This window comes from Oncorhynchus keta, unplaced genomic scaffold, assembly GCF_023373465.1.
Source record: "Oncorhynchus keta strain PuntledgeMale-10-30-2019 unplaced genomic scaffold, Oket_V2 Un_contig_10690_pilon_pilon, whole genome shotgun sequence".
Classification (NCBI taxonomy): Eukaryota; Metazoa; Chordata; class Actinopteri; order Salmoniformes; family Salmonidae; genus Oncorhynchus; species Oncorhynchus keta.
The window spans coordinates 199,773-207,379 of record NW_026277175.1 but is presented as its reverse complement, the minus strand read 5'-3'; positions in this window follow the sequence as shown (position 1 = coordinate 207,379).

Sequence of the window (7,607 nt, the reverse complement as noted above, 5' to 3'; positions counted from 1 at the left end):
TTTACCACTTATTGCTTAGCTAATAAAAAGTACATAGTATACAATCGATGACTCAGCGTCATACTTATCCTGATACCAGATTCAAAGACCAACCCATAACACTTTGCAAAGTATTTGAGGAATATACAAAATCTTAGCCTTGTGTATTCTATCCACTCTACATTACACTGATGAAAGACAGACTGCTTACAACCCTCATAGCCTCCAGCTCAGTCTTTGACCTAGAATGTGTCCCAAATGGCACCCTATTCCTATAGTGTAGTACATTTGATCAGGCCCCATATGGGACACATTGGTCCCGGTCAAACGTAGTCCACTATAGGGAATAGGGTGCCATTTGGGACACAGCTCAGTGTTCTGGAACCTACAGAAAATACTAAACCCAGCTGCTTTGCTGGACCCCTCTAAACCATGGCTGCTGGCCCAGTGGGCCTCTTACAGTAAGTCAAGTCACTATCCTCTCCAGACTTACTTCCCACTGAGCACAGACGTCAGCTCAATGTCTAGTTTTGATTAACATTTAGTTGAGTGTCAACTAACGTGAATTTAACGTGAAATCAACACATTTTTGCAGAATTGTTAGGCCTAATAAGTATACAATAAATACTGGTAGAAAGGCTATTGAACCCGTTTCAACTGGAGACTAGGCCTGTGTTCAGGGCTCCAAATGAACCTTTTCCACTCCTAACTCCTTTTTCTAGACGCGCACCACTGTTTGTGTTCATTTGAAAGGTGCAATGTCAATGATCATTGTTCTATCTGTGATATACCGTTACCGGCCAGAGGGCATTGGATTTAGATGATACGAATTAATCATTTTAGCTAGACAGAACCGAAACATTCGCTTCCTACTCAAAACTGCTAAAGTGAACTACTAGTTACAACTATTTGACCAGGCTCGTGTAAACTAACTGGGGAAAGAAGAAATAGCTATAGGTAGCTAACGTTAACTGTTACAATTACACTCTGTTATTCTTACCTGTAACCGTCCCTTTATTCACCTGTGACTCCAAGTTTGTCAAAATAATGATCCAGCATTATGCCATAAAAGTTAGCTCTAGGAAGTAGAGCTATTTGTAAATGATGTTGTCAGCTAGCTAGCTAAACAACAAAATGCTTCAGTAAATCTCAGCCTCTCTGTTTTGTTGAATGCCTTGAAAACGTTGCCATAACAACGACATCCCAACATCCTTTTCAGCAAGACTGAAAAAAACAGTTTTAAAACTTTTAAAAACAGCAAAGAGGCAATTAGACACGTTAAATACGAGCTATATTTGAATTATTGAATTAAAACAGTGCACGCACTGTGTTTATTTGTCGATTATAAAAATGTATTGATCATATTGAATCGCATGCTTGCAGGCGCAAACAGACAGCTAAATTCCAGCAGAGGGCGCCAAGGATTCATTATCATGAGTACAGAGAATTTTCTCTACAAGCTGAGCTGTGGTAACCTTTGTGTCCTGCAGTCCGCAGAGCAGGGCAAATAAATCGTGTAGTGAGAGCATCATCAAGGACTGCTCGTCATTTGAACCAAGCCAACCAACACCTGTCCTGGAGGCATCCTCTGTAGGAGGCATATACATACACAGGAAACTATAAGGATTGTTATGGATTGCACCAAGAACTGTTGAGTTTGGAGAGTTGAAATCCAGACAATGAGTTTTTGTGATATATATATATATATATATATATATATATATAGAAAGATGTTTATTTACTCTGAAGCTATTGAATTTGAACACCCTGCAGTTGAGACCAGGGCCTGTATTCAGAGAGCGTCTCAGAGTAGGACTCTGATCTAGGATCAGGTCCCCTGTCTATATAATCATATTCATTATGATGAGCTAATCAGGTCCCCTGTCTATATAATCATATTCATTATGATCTAAAAGGCTACTTTTATCCTAGATCAGTACTCCTACACCGTGACTCTTTATGAGGACAGGCCCAGGACAGCTGAAGAGTTCCCTTCTCTCCATTGTCACATGGTGAAGTCACCCTCTCAGCTCAGGAGAAACTGGAAAACATTTAAGATCATTGTTCTTCCCCTGGATCCAAATGTAGTCTTGATTCCTCTCCTTGTTTTATAGGTCATCTATGCAAATTCATCTGGGTCCATTCACTGTTCTTCAATCTTAAATCACATAGAAAAGATTCATAACAGCCTTCTGGTTCAACACATCAAAATGTTTGTGAAACACTCCAGATGGTGCTTGTGGTGTGTGTGTGTGTGTGGGTTGTGTGTGTGTGTGTGTGTGTGTGTGTGTGTGTGTGTGTGTGTGTGTGTGTGTGTGTGTGTGTGTGTGTGTGTGTGTGTGTGTGTGTGTGTGTGTGTGTGTGTGTGTGTGTGTGTGTGTGTGTGTGTGTGTGTGTGTGTGTGTGTGTGTGTGTGTGTGTGTTAAAGGGGTAGTAGGATTTGGTAGGTCCCGTGAAGCAGGATTCTCATTTTGGGAGAGACTTTTATAGTGGCCCTGTACTGGACATGAATGTTCATAGATAGACTTCGTCCTCTGTCCTGTGACTACTGTAGTAGGTTCTTTGAGACAGTATCAGATGGTTGACCTTTGGCTCAGATGTTGAGGTTTTTCACGGTCCATTTATAGTTCATAAGAACGTTGTATCTCATAAGAACGTTGAATCACTGATCTGGTCGTTTCTGGTCCAGTAGAGGGTTCGCTCCCAGCATTGACCTTAACTTCCATCACATTTCTGGACTGATTTCTGAACCTGCCCAGGTTTTGTTTTCTATAACAATATGCCCTTCAAGAGAATTATCATTTTGTCAAGTAAAACAAGTTCATGCACTTCTCAGAAATTATTTTTAGATTTGTGTTGAACTCAGAATTTCAAATGCATGAGGGCATGCAGCTAAATTAGGACAATCAATTCACATTCCATCATGGTAAACTGTCAACAATAGTACTTCATTGAGTTATGTGTGGTACTAACTCCTAATAATGTAGCAGCACAGGAAAACAATGTTCTGTGCTGTAATCAGTAAACACAACAGGTAAACAATAGCCATTAAAGATGAGGGAATGTGCACCATTCCATACAGATATATTTAGCTTAATCTTCTGAGTAGGTTTTCAGTCTAACCTGTTCGGACCATCCAGCCTGTCTTTAGGGCTCTTTAGTGGTTTAGTGTCCTCCTTAGTAGTCAGTGAAGTCATACACACTTGTGACACTGAGTGTCATAGTAAAGTGTGTTTTCTTCTCATGACTTCCAGAGAGCACTCTGTTTCTAGTAGGTCTAATATTTGTTCTTAGAATAGTGCTGAACAGGGCTTGTTCTTAGAATAGTGCCGAACAGGGCTTGTTCTTAGAATAGTGCCGGGCTTGTTCTAGAATAAGTGCCGAACAGGGCTTGTTCTAGAATAGTGCTTAGAATAGTGCTTTTTTAGGGAACAGGGCTTGTTCTTAGAATAGTGCCGAACAGGGCTTGTTCTTAGAATAGTGCTGAACAGGGCTTGTTCTTAGAATAGTGCCGAACAGGGCTTGTTCTTAGAATAGTGCCTTAGAATAGTGCCGAACAGGGCTTGTTCTTAGAATAGTGCCGAACAGGGCTTTTTCTTAGAATAGTGCTGAACAGGGCTTGTTCTTAGAATAGTGCTGAACAGGGCTTGTTCTTAGAATAGTGCTGAACAGGGCTTGTTCTTAGAATAGTGCTGAACAGGGCTTGTTCTTAGAATAGTGCTGAACAGGGCTTGTTCTTAGAATAGTGCTGAACAGGGCTTGTTCTTAGAATAGTGCTGAACAGGGCTTGTTCTTAGAATAGTGCTGAACAGGGCTTGTTCTTAGAATAGTGCTGAACAGGGCTTGTTCTTAGAATAGTGCTGAACAGGGCTTGTTCTTAGAATAGTGCTGAACAGGGCTTGTTCTTAGAATAGTGCTGAACAGGGCTTGTTCACAGAATAGTGCTGAACAGGGCTTGTTCTTAGAATAGTGCTGAAGAGTGCTTGTTCAACAGGGCTTGTTCTTAGAATAGTGCTGAACAGGGCTTGTTCACAGAATAGTGCTGAACAGGGCTTGTTCTAGAATAGTGCTGAAAGGGCTTGTTCTTAGAATAGTGCTGAACAGAGTCTTGTTCACAGAATAGTGCTGAACAGGGCTTGTTCTTAGAATAGTGCTGAACAGGGCTTGTTCTTTGAATAGTGCTGAACAGGGCTTGTTCACAGAATAGTGCTGTGTACAGGGCTTGTTTTTGAATAGTGCTGAAGAGTGCTTGTTCCAGAATAGTGCTGAAACAGTAGAATAGATGCTGAGATCCTTGTTCACAGAATAGTGCTGAACAGGGCTTGTTCTTAGAATAGTGCCACATTTTTGATGAACAGCTAAAGTGCTGATAACAGGGCTTGAAGTGGATTAAAGTACATAATATTTGTGTACCAGGTTTTATATTTTTGAGCCGGTATTCTCTAAAGAGGTGCCGGCTCTGAAACAGTAGAAGATGAGATTCTCTGTACAGTGAGTGCTGGTCCACTTTGAACACAAAGTGGACCAGCAGCAGGTAGCCTAGCAGTTAAGAGCGTTGGGCCAGTAACTGAAAGGTTGCTGGTTTGAATCCCTGAGATGTTCTGCCCTTGAGCAGTTACATTTTGTAAATGCTGTTATCCAGAGCAATTTACATGAGTTAGTACATACATTTTGATACCAGTCCCCCATGGGAATCAAACCAACAACCCTGGCATTGCAAGCACTATGCTTTACCAACTGAGCTACATGGACCACAGTTACCCCCCAACAACTGGGTGCTGATTAAGGCAGCCCCTCGCACCTCTAATTCAGAGCGTTTGGGTTGAATGCGAAGGGCATTTTGGTTGAATGCATTCAGTTGTGCCACTGACTAGGTATTCCCTTTCCCCAACCAGATGCAGAACAACTCATGAATGATGATTGTTTGTGAAAATGTGTTCTCATTGCTGAACAGATGTCGAACCTTCATTTGAGCCAGTTCGCTACAGCAGTAAAATAACCCTGCAGCAACAGGAAATGTGGAATATCATTTATGATTTTGTTTTGTAGGGGTTGACCCATTTTTCATTTGGACACTTTGTTAAACTGGAAATTACAAACATTAGAGGCCTTTTTAAACCTTGGATACACTACAAGTGTCCATTTCCTGACGTGCAGGAACATTCATGCATCAACATGATGATGAAATTAAGATACTGCATCTGTGTCTTGGAGAGAAAACAACCAAAAATCTTATTTTAAGTGATCTGGTTGCAGCCGTGCAAAACCGTACGCTGGTCGAGTGACAATCTCTTACAGCTGTTCTATGGCCATGCTAAGCCTGTTTCATTTATATGATCACCTTGGGTGGTGTGTTTCATAAAGCTTATCAGCCCATGAATCACTGATGCTGAATTAAATAATCAGAGGGAAAAGTTACTGTATCCTGTACACTGCTTTTCTTTTGTACCTGTGTATTGTAGTCATAACAAAAGCAGAAACAAATTGGGGGTCATTTTATGATCCTTCTGCAGAGGCTCTTTCAAGTTAGGCAGTGTTCTGTTTTCAATATCCCAATGAATCCAAGTTTCCTTCCAGACACGTATTCTGCACACTGAGGAGTATAGTTCCACAGTCACCGTAGACGGTTCCGTTCCAACGGATGAAATCTGCAGATACCTAATACAATCTATTAAAGCCTTTCGAGAGGTTTTTTATTAAACTCGTTTTTTAATAGTTACTCTATAACAAATTGTCTTGCTTGCATCAACAGGAACAGGGATTCTTTGTGCCTCGCATCGACAGAAATAAACATCTCTCCGGGAAGAAGGGCGAGGGTGTACATTTCATGATTAATGACTCATGGTGTAATTGTAACAACATGCAGGAATTCTAGTCCTTTCTTTCATCTGACCCAGAATTCCATGCGATCAAATGCCGTATTATCTCCCAATAGAATTCTCGTCGGTTATTGTCACAGCTGTGTATATCCCCCCGCAAGCAGATACCACGACGGCCCTGAAGGAACTTCACTGGACTTTATGCAAACTGGAAACCATATATCCTGAGGCTGCATTTATTGTAGCTGGGGATTTTAACAAAGCTAATTTGAGAACAAGGCTACCTAAATTCTATCAGCATATTGACTGTAGTACTTGCGCCGGCAAAACCCTGGATCACTGCTACTCTAACTTCCGTGATGCATACAAGGCCCTCCCCTGCCCTCCCTTTGGCAAATCTGACCAAAACTCCATTTTTCTTCTCCCTTCCTATAGGCAGAAACTCAAACAGGATGTACTCGTAACAAGGACTATTCAACGCTGGTCTGACAGATCGGAATCCACACTTCAAGATTGTTTTGATCACGTGGACTGGAACATGCTCCGGGTCGCCTCAGAGAATAATATTGATTTATACGCTGATTCAGTGAGTGAGTTTATAAGGAAGTGCATAGGACATGTTGTGCCCACTGTGACTACTAAAACCTACCCAACCAGAAACCGTGGATAGATGGCGGCATTCGCTCAAAACTGAAAGCACAAACCACAACATTTAATCATGGAAAGTTGACTGGGAATATGGCCAAATACAAACAGTGTAGTTATTCACTTAATTTGCGTATCGCCCCAATAGGTCCACAGACGATGCAATCGCATCACACTGCACACTGCCCTATCCCACCTGGACGACAGGAACACCTATGTAAGAATACTGTTCATTGACTACAGCTCAGCATTCAACACCATAGTACCCTCTAAGGTCATCATTAAGCTTGAGGCCCTGGGTCTGAACCCCGCCATGTGCAACCGGGTCCTGGACTTCCTGACGGGTCGCCCCCAGCTGGTGAAAGTAGGAAACAGCATCTCCACTTCGCTGATCCTCAACACTAGGGCCCCACAAGGGTGCGTACTCCCTGTTCACCCATGACTGCGTGGCCATGCACGCCTCCAACTCAATCATCAAGTCTGTAGACGACATAACAGTAGTAGGTTTGATAACCAACAATGAAGACGACCTATAGGGAGGAGGTGAGGGCCCTCGGAGTGTGGTGTCAGGAAAACAACCTCTCACTCAAGGTCAACAAAACAAAGGAGATGATTGTGGACTTCAGGAAACAGCAGAGGGAACACCCCCCTATCCACATCGACGGACGAGACAGCAGTGGAGAAGGTATAACGTTTTAAGTTCCTCGGCGTACACATCATGGACAAAGTGAAATGGTCCACCCACACACAGTGTGGTGAAGAAGGTGCAACAGCGCCTCTTCAACCTCAGGAGGCTGAAGAAATGTAAAACCCTCACAAACTTTTACAGATGCACATTTGAGAGCATCCTGTCGGGCTGTATCACCGCCTGGTACGGTAACTGCACCGCCCACAGCCACAGGGCTCTCCAGAGGGTGGTGCGGTCTCACCGGGTGGTGCGGCATCACCGGGGGCAAACTCCCTGCCCTCCAGGACACCAACAGCACCCGATGTCACAGGAAAGCCAAAAGATCACAACAACCACCCGAGTCACTGCCTGTTCACCCCACTACCATCCAGAAGGCGAGGTCAGTGCAGGTGCATCAAAGCTGAGACCGAGAGACTGAAAAACAGCTTCTATCTCAAGGCCATCAGACTGTTAAACAGCCACCACTAACACAGAGA